The sequence below is a fragment of the Procambarus clarkii genome, chromosome 45 (genome assembly GCF_040958095.1).
Source record: "Procambarus clarkii isolate CNS0578487 chromosome 45, FALCON_Pclarkii_2.0, whole genome shotgun sequence".
Taxonomy (NCBI): Eukaryota; Metazoa; Arthropoda; class Malacostraca; order Decapoda; family Cambaridae; genus Procambarus; species Procambarus clarkii.
Window position 1 is genome coordinate 12,917,774 of NC_091194.1, and position 9,198 is coordinate 12,926,971.

Below are 9,198 nucleotides of genomic sequence, written 5' to 3' on the forward strand. Positions count from 1 at the left end.
TCCTGTCCTCCCTCCCCTTTCACCCCATATCCTCCCTGTCCCTTCCCCTTCACTTGACCCCCCAACCCTTATCCCAGTATCCTCTGAGACCCTGTTATCCACCTCACAAATCCTCACACGCATGCAACAGCTTCCCCCACCAGCAGAACACTCACCAAGGAGGCGATTTGAGAAGGGACAGAAGAAAGTGAGCCTCAAGGCAATGTACACTAACATAAATGGAATTACAAATAAAGCAAATGAGCTTGGAGAACGGGTACTAGAGGAAAACCCAGACATAATAGCTCTCACAGAGACAAAGCTAACGAAAACCATAACAAATGCAGTGTTCCCACAGGACTATTATGTTATGAGGAAAGAGAGGGAAGGAAGAGGTGGTGATGTAGCTCTGCTGGTAAGAAAAGGTTGGGATTTTGAGGAGATGGTTATTCAGGGCTGTGAAGATTTCAGTGACTACATAACAGGTACCATAACAACTGAAGGGCAAAAAATTATAGTTGTAGTCATATATAATCCACCACCAAATGACAGAAGACCTAGACAGGAATATGATAGAAACAACATGGCCATCATTAACATAATAGAGAGAGCAGCTTCTGTTGCTAGCAGGAATGGATCTGGACTACTAATCATGAGAGACATCAACCATGGGAAGATAGATTGGGAGAACAGAGACCCGCATGGTGGAACGGAAACATGGAGAGCTAAGCTGCTGGACGTAGCAACAAGAAACTTTCTAAGCCAGCACATCAAGGAACCAACAAGAATGAGAAGAGAAGACGAACCAGCAATGCTTGATTTGCTATTTACCCTAAATGAGTGGGATATAAGGGAAGTTAAGATGGAAGCACCCTTAGGAATGAGTGATCACAATGTATTGAACTTTGAGTACCTGGTAGAGCTAGGAATTATCTCTCCCAAAAACTTTTTTAGTGTCAGAGTGGTTGACAAATGGAATGCATTAGGTAGTGATGTGGTGGAGGCTGACTCCATACACAGTTTCAAGTGTAGATATGATAGAGCCCAGTAGGCTCAGGAACTTGTACACCTGTTGATTGACGGTTGAGAGGCGGGACCATAGAGCCAGAGCTCAACCCCCGCAAGCACAACTAGGTGAGCACACACACACACACACACACACACACACACACACACACACACACACACACACACACACACACACACACACACACACACACACACACACACACACACACACACACACACACACACACACACACACACACACACACACACACACACACACACACACACACACACACACACACACACACACACACACACACACACACACACACACACACACACACACACACACACACACACACACACACACACACACACACCACACACACACACACACACACACACACACACACCACACACACACACACACACACACACACACACACACACACACACACACACACACACACACACACACACACACACACACACACACACACACACACACACACACACACACACACAACTGCTCCCCGTTACTCCTGGACATTACAATAACACAACAGCCAGTTGTTTGTGAGAGGATTTGTGGAAAATAGTAAATATTATTCACCCGGGTATGATACGCAGTCATACACAAGGTCAGTCATGTATAGAGCAATAAAGCCTAAACAAAAACCGGTCGTTATTTAATGAACACAAAAATGTAACAGTCGTTACCACGCAAGTAATATTCGAACATCACTAGAGGCTGGATGCACGAGTTTTAAAGTTCGAACAATGCTCCAAATTATTTATATATGTTTAAATCCATCGAAAAAATAAATTTGAATCGCTATCAGTAGCGATCAGTAGCGATTTGAATCGCTAACAATAGCATATTTTTATATGTAAGAAATATTTTGTACAAAAGCCAACATAGCAGTCATTAGTTACGGATATGCTAGAGGCGCTTCAAAGCAAGGTATTAGTGAAAAATGATAGAAGTTATGCTATGGGATCAAACTTCCGTCTCTGGTCTCCCCGGGATTTTAGGGCTGTCTTGAATCACTTTCTGGCGATTTCAGTGTTCAAGTTATTTGTGTTCAGACGATCAGAGTATCGTAGGTCTATTTGCCCAGACACAGCTTCATGGGCTGGTACCAGAGAATAGTGAGAACGTGATGTTGTGCTGATAGTTGACCAAATTAGACCCAATTTGACCAATTAGACCAATTTAGACCAAATTAGACATAGATGCAAGGGGCAGGGAAGATTTAAGTGGGAGATCAGTGTTGAGTGTTGTCATACAGTAAGTGTTTTGAAGTGTCAACTACCTATAATGTATTTAGAGATAATATTCTTATAAATCTCTCTCTCTCTCTCTCTCTCTCTCTCTCTCTCTCTCTCTCTCTCTCTCTCTCTCTCTCTCTCTCTCTCTTCCCCTAGCTCATGGTAAGCCATATGGTTAGGCCTAAGCATAGGCCTCAGCAGAACTATATCACTTGTATACGATCATGTGCATAATTATTAATGTGGCATATTGTAGAATGTGCAGTCACATATCTATGTGGCGAACTACGCCATAGTTCGTGGCGTAGAGACGTGTGCTTGGGAACACCCAGCGCATAGGTTCGAATCCCCTTCACGGCTCCTAGGGATTTTATCATTGATACAAATGATAAATCCCCTGTACAAGTGATACGAAGGCCCCTGTTCACCTAGCAGTAAATAGGTACCTGGGAGTTAGACAGCAGCTACGGGCTGCTTCCTGGGGATGTGTGCGCGGGTGTTAGAAAGATTATATATATATATATATATATATATATATATATATATATATATATATATATATATATATATATATATATATATATATATATATACATATATATATATATATATATATATATATATATATATATATATATATATATATATATATATATGTATATATATATATATTATTAAATATGACCGAAAAAGTAAGATTAATAATTCTAACACGAATTTTCTCAATCTTTCGTACATTACGCTTCACTGTTGGAGGTAAATCAAAAATCACTTCTCCAAAATTCATTTTTATTTCTAGTCTGACGCGACACGGGCGCGTTTCGTAAAACTTATTACATTTTCAAAGACTTCACAAATACACAACTGATTAGAACTAACGTATCTCTGCTATTATATCTACATTTGAGTGAGGTGGGAGGGATGATGTGGCATATAATGATGTGGCATTAGGGGATATTAATAGGGTATTAAAAGTATCAACACAAGACAGAACAGAAACAATGGGTATTGAATAGAAGTGTTTGTAGAAAGCCTATTGGTCCATATTTCTTGATGCTTCTATATTGGAGCGGAGTCTTGAGGTGGGTAGAATATAGTTGTGCAATAATTGGCTGTTGATTGCTGGTGTTGACTTCTTGATGTGTAGTGCCTCGCAAACGTCAAGCCGCCTGCTATCGCTGTATCTATCGATGATTTCTGTGTTGTTTACTAGGATTTCTCTGGCGATGGTTTGGTTATGGGAAGAGATTATATGTTCCTTAATGGAGCCCTGTTGCTTATGCTGCATAAGCAACAGGGCTCCATTAAGGAACATATAATCTCTTCCCATAACCAAACCATCGCCAGAGAAATCCTAGTAAACAACACAGAAATCATCGATAGATACAGCGATAGCAGGCGGCTTGACGTTTGCGAGGCACTACACATCAAGAAGTCAACACCAGCAATCAACAGCCAATTATTGCACAACTATATTCTACCCACCTCAAGACTCCGCTCCAATATAGAAGCATCAAGAAATATGGACCAATAGGCTTTCTACAAACACTTCTATTCAATACCCATTGTTTCTGTTCTGTCTTGTGTTGATACTTTTAATACCCTATTAATATCCCCTAATGCCACATCATTATATGCCACATCATCCCTCCCACCTCACTCAAATGTAGATATAATAGCAGAGATACGTTAGTTCTAATCAGTTGTGTATTTGTGAAGTCTTTGAAAATGTAATAAGTTTTACGAAACGCGCCCGTGTCGCGTCAGACTAGAAATAAAAATGAATTTTGGAGAAGTGATTTTTGATTTACCTCCAACAGTGAAGCGTAATGTACGAAAGATTGAGAAAATTCGTGTTAGAATTATTAATCTTACTTTTTCGGTCATATTTAATAATATATGTCTACAGGAAAGACTGCTACCAAAATATACTAGTATATATATATATATATATATATATATATATATATATATATATATATATATATATATATATATATATATATATATATATGAACTGGTCTAGTGGTGGACCAGTACATGTACTGGGCTGCTGGTAGTCCAGTACACTATGTACTGGGCTGGTGGTGGTCCAGTACAACATGTACTGGGCTGGTGGTGGACCAGTACACTATGTACTGGGCTGCTGGTGGACCAGTACACTATGTACTGGGCTGGTGGTGGTCCAGTACATGTACTGGGCTGCTGGTGGACCAGTACACTATGTACTGGGCTGGTGGTGGTCCAGTACATGTACTGGGCTGCTGGTGGACCAGTACACTATGTACTGGGCTGGTGGTGGTCCAGTACATGTACTGGGCTGCTGGTGGACCAGTACACTATGTACTGGGCTGGTGGTGGTCCAGTACATGTACTGGGCTGCTGGTGGACCAGTACACTATGTACTGGGCTGCTGGTGGACCAGTACATGTACTGGGCTGCTGGTGGTCCAGTACACTATGTACTGGGCTGCTGGTGGACCAGTACATGTACTGGGCTGCTGGTGGTCCAGTACACTATGTACTGGGCTGCTGGTGGACCAGTACAACATATACTAGACTGGTGGTGGACCAGTACATGTACTGAACTGGTGGACCAGTTCTTGCGACTTATGCACAACTTTACTCCAGTACTCATTTCTTTTGATGATCTTCTTTAAGTGTAAATATATTCTTGGAACCATACTGTGACGCATTCTGATGCTCCTTTCCCCCATTCTGTTCCCTTGTGCGTGTATCTTTAACTTCCAATAGTCTGGCCGTGCTTGACTAGTCATTCTACCTAAGTATTTTGTTAATGGTGATCATTTCTCCTCTTTTTCATGTCCTCTGTAGTGATTTAAAGTTAAACTCCTTCAGTCTTTTCTCATAATACGTAGCTCTCAGCTCTATAATAAGTGCGACATAACCCTGGGATTTCTCTCAAATTTTTGTTTGACAAGACAAGGTCTCTTGTGTGTTGTTGCTGCACATTCCGGAACTAGTATGACGTATGTGTGTGTGTAAGTGCCTGCTGGTATGTCACGACAATCCATTATAACAATTCTCAGCCAACTTAGAGAGCCACACTCACCCACAATCCGCACGAAGGACTGCCTGGGAATATGTTATGTTAGCATGTATGAATATACGTGTGTATGGAGATTTGTTTTAGGCTGCTTCTATATATATGTATATGTGTTGTTGTGGTTTTTTATCAACTTAGAGGGTGCCTTATTAAACCCTGAAATCATATCCGTTGATGATAGGATCATATCATATCCGTCATATCATATCCGATCATATCCGTTGATGATATACTACAGGATTTTAAAGGTCACGTGATCCAGTGAGGCCCAATGTATATATATAATGTGGAGTAGAGTTCTCCTGTCGTTACTCCAGCCGGGTTTAGACTTTACAGTGCGACCACTCCATAATATATATTAATTTTGTATACAACATGATTTATTTCTTTAATATATTCTATTATATTAAGTTGCCGTTTACTGAAAACTCTACATATACATATGTATCATTCATTGTTCATAAACCTGCGTGTGGGCATGCAGAGCTGTATGTATTGGGCACGTGCCCCACCTCTGCGTTTCAGGTGGGGCGCGTGCCCAAAATACAGCAAGTATTTCCTCTCTGGATCGCGACATTGAGGTGCTGGAACAGGAAACTGGCTGCTCTTGAGTTTCTAGTTTGCCTAATGAGTTTCTCACCCACCTCCTTTAATAACTTAAGTGCACATTTACCCCAGGCCTCGTAGCCTGGTGGATAGCGCGCAGGACTCGTAATTCTGTGGCGCGGGTTCGATTCCCGCACGAGGCAGAAACAAATGGGCAAAGTTTCTTTCACCCTGAATGCTCCTGTTACCTAGCAGTAAATAGGTACCTGGGTGTTAGTCAGCTGTCACGGGCTGCTTCCTGGGGGTGGAGGCCTGGTCAAGGACCGGGCCGCGGGGACACTAAAGCCCCGAAATCAACTCAAGATAACCTCAAGATAGGCGCCCAGGGTCTCAGACCCTATCGGCACGAACCTGTAACAACGACCTATAGATCCCTGTACTTATTACTTTTCTGGGTCTCCCTAAAGGTGGCACCCTACCCCCTTCCATCTCTCCCCAACGCTCAGTTCTACTGTACGGTAGATAGGTATCAACCCATGTAGATACACACATATGCAGTCCCACACAACCTGTTTACCATCCCTCCATGGCTGCAGGGTGACTCCATCTGGGCGCTTGTGACCGTTGACAGGTCTGTACCATCCCTCCATGGCTGCAGGGTGACTCCATCTGGGCGCTTGTGACCGTTGACAGGTCTGTACCATCCCTCCATGGCTGCAGGGTGACTCCATCTGGGCGCTTGTGACCGTTGACAGGTCTGCACATTTGAGGTTCTCTTTATGCTGGACACTCGGCTGTAGCTGAACTTTTCATAAGTGGACATGTAGCTCGTACAGTCTGGACGTGCAGCTTGGAGACAATGTACAGCTGAGACTCATAGGTTTGTTTATGATACATTGATTAACATCACCAGAGGGAAAGTTGTCGTTTTAGTGACTTCAGTTCAGAGATCCGTAACCCCGTGAGTCTGGTGTCTCGGAGTGTATGGGCCCCTGCTTGGCTGCCTACTGTGACCTGCTTGCCTGCGGCCTGCTTGCCTGCGGCCTGCTTGCCTGTAGTGGTGACCTGCTTGCCTGCCTACCTGAATGTATGTACGTGTACAAATAACTATTTACAAACTCCCAGAGGTAACAATCCCTGACGATAAAGGTATTATCGTCCCGTTTTGGGCGGTCGTCGATACAAACTCACGGTTTGTAAACATCAACATTTTTATTTACTGTACATTTTTAAATAACTTTTGTTGTATATATTTTTTCTAAAGAATGTATTTTAAATTGGTTGCATCGTTAGCGCTTAAAAAAAAGGAAGAGAGAGAGAGAGAGAGAGAGAGAGAGAGAGAGAGAGAGAGAGAGAGAGAGAGAGAGAGAGAGAGAGAGAGAGAGAGAGAGAGAGAGACGGGTTAGAAATAATAATAAAGTTGTTTGCAATAATTGATATAGAAAATGGGAACTCGTGTCCTATGTTGGTCTTCATCCTGCTAAATACAAGTCCGATTATATGTTTTCTCGTTATAGTGTAAACAGCTGACTTATTGGGGGTTGGGAGTGTGGTTTACTTGCCACATGTGGGATATGTTGTTGTTTAATGGTGTTGTTAAGTAGCAATTATTGCTGGCACTGTCAGCACGGTAACCACCATCAACACCACCCCTATCACCACCACAATCACCACCACCACCACCACCAATACCCCCAAAAACCGTAACTGCCACCCGCACCATAGCCAACAACCACCACAACTAGAATCACTAACAGCTTAACTACCAACACCACAACACCATATCCATCACAACACTCACCATACCTATACTAACCACCATAGTAACAGCTGTGTGGTAACCCTCAAAGACTCTCACCATATTACAGTAGGATCTGACGGAGCTGTACGACCGAACACATGCCGAGGTGGAAGGTGTTGGAGCATGTATATGATCTGTATGTATATGTATGATCTGTATGTATATGTATGATCTGTATGTATATGTATGATCTGTATGTATAAGATCTTCAGAACGCTCCAGTGAACACCAGCTCCGTTTTCCTACTATCAAGCTAAAAGAAAATTTTCTAACATGTCTATGACTCGTCTGAGTTTCCAGCTTCCACCCATGTCCCCTTATTCTTTTGATATTCTGTGTGAACAATTCGTCTATTTCCACTCTATCAATCCCCCTTAGTATTTTGTATGCTGTTATCATACCTCCCCGCTCCCTCCTTTTTTTCTAACGTCGTCAGGTTCAGTTTCTTCAGTCGCTCTTCATATCCCATCCCATGTTCAACTTTTCCAGTTTCCTAAAGTGTTTCTTTAAGTGGGGGGCTCCATGATAAGGCTACATGCATATTCACCTAGTTGTGCTTGCGGGGGTTGAGCTCTAGCTCTTTAGGTCCGCCTCTCAACTGTCAATCAATGAACTGATTTTTTTTCACACACACAAACACCCAGGAAGCAGCCCGTAGAAGCTGTCTAACTCCCAGGTATCTATTTACTGCTAGGTAATATGGGCATAAGGGTGAAAGAAACTCTGCTCATTTGTTTCCGCCATCGCCTCGGATCGATCCTTGGACAATATGACTACGAATCCCGGGTGCTTTTCACTCAGCCGTCAGGGGCCCCAAACCAGCCGTCAGGTGTGTGCTTACGTGTGTGTGTGTGTGTACTCACCTATTTGTGCTTGCGGGGGTTGAGCTTTGGCTCTTTGGTCCCGCCTCTCAACTGTACTCACCTATTTGTACTCACCTATTTGTGCTTGCGGGGGTTGAGCTTTGGCTCTTTGGTCCCGCCTCTCAACTGTCAATCAACAGGTGTACAGATTCCTGAGCCTACTGGGCTCTATCATATCTACATTTAAAACTGTGTATGGAGTCAGCCTCCACCACATCACTGCCTAATGCATTCCATCCGTTAACTACTCTGACACTGAAAAAGTTCCTTCGAACGTCTCTGTGGCTCATGTGAGTACTCAGTTTCCACCTGTGTCCCCTTGTTCGCGTCTCACCAGTGTTGAATAGTTTATCCTTGTTTACCCGGTCGATTCCTCTGAGGATTTTGTAGGTTGTGATCATGTCTCCCCTTACTCTTCTGTCTTCCAGTGTCGTAAGGTGCATTTCCCGCAGCCTTTCCTCGTAACTCATGCCTCTTAGTTCTGGGACTAGTCTAGTGGCATACCTTTGGAGGACACACACACACACTGTGTGTGTGTGTGTGTGTGTGTGTGTGTGTGTGTGTGTGTGTGTGTGTGTGTGTGTGTGTGTGTGTGTGTGTGTGTGTGTACATCTTTGTTAGCCAGAGTAATTATAATATTTGTTATGAGTTATGCCTCTCATG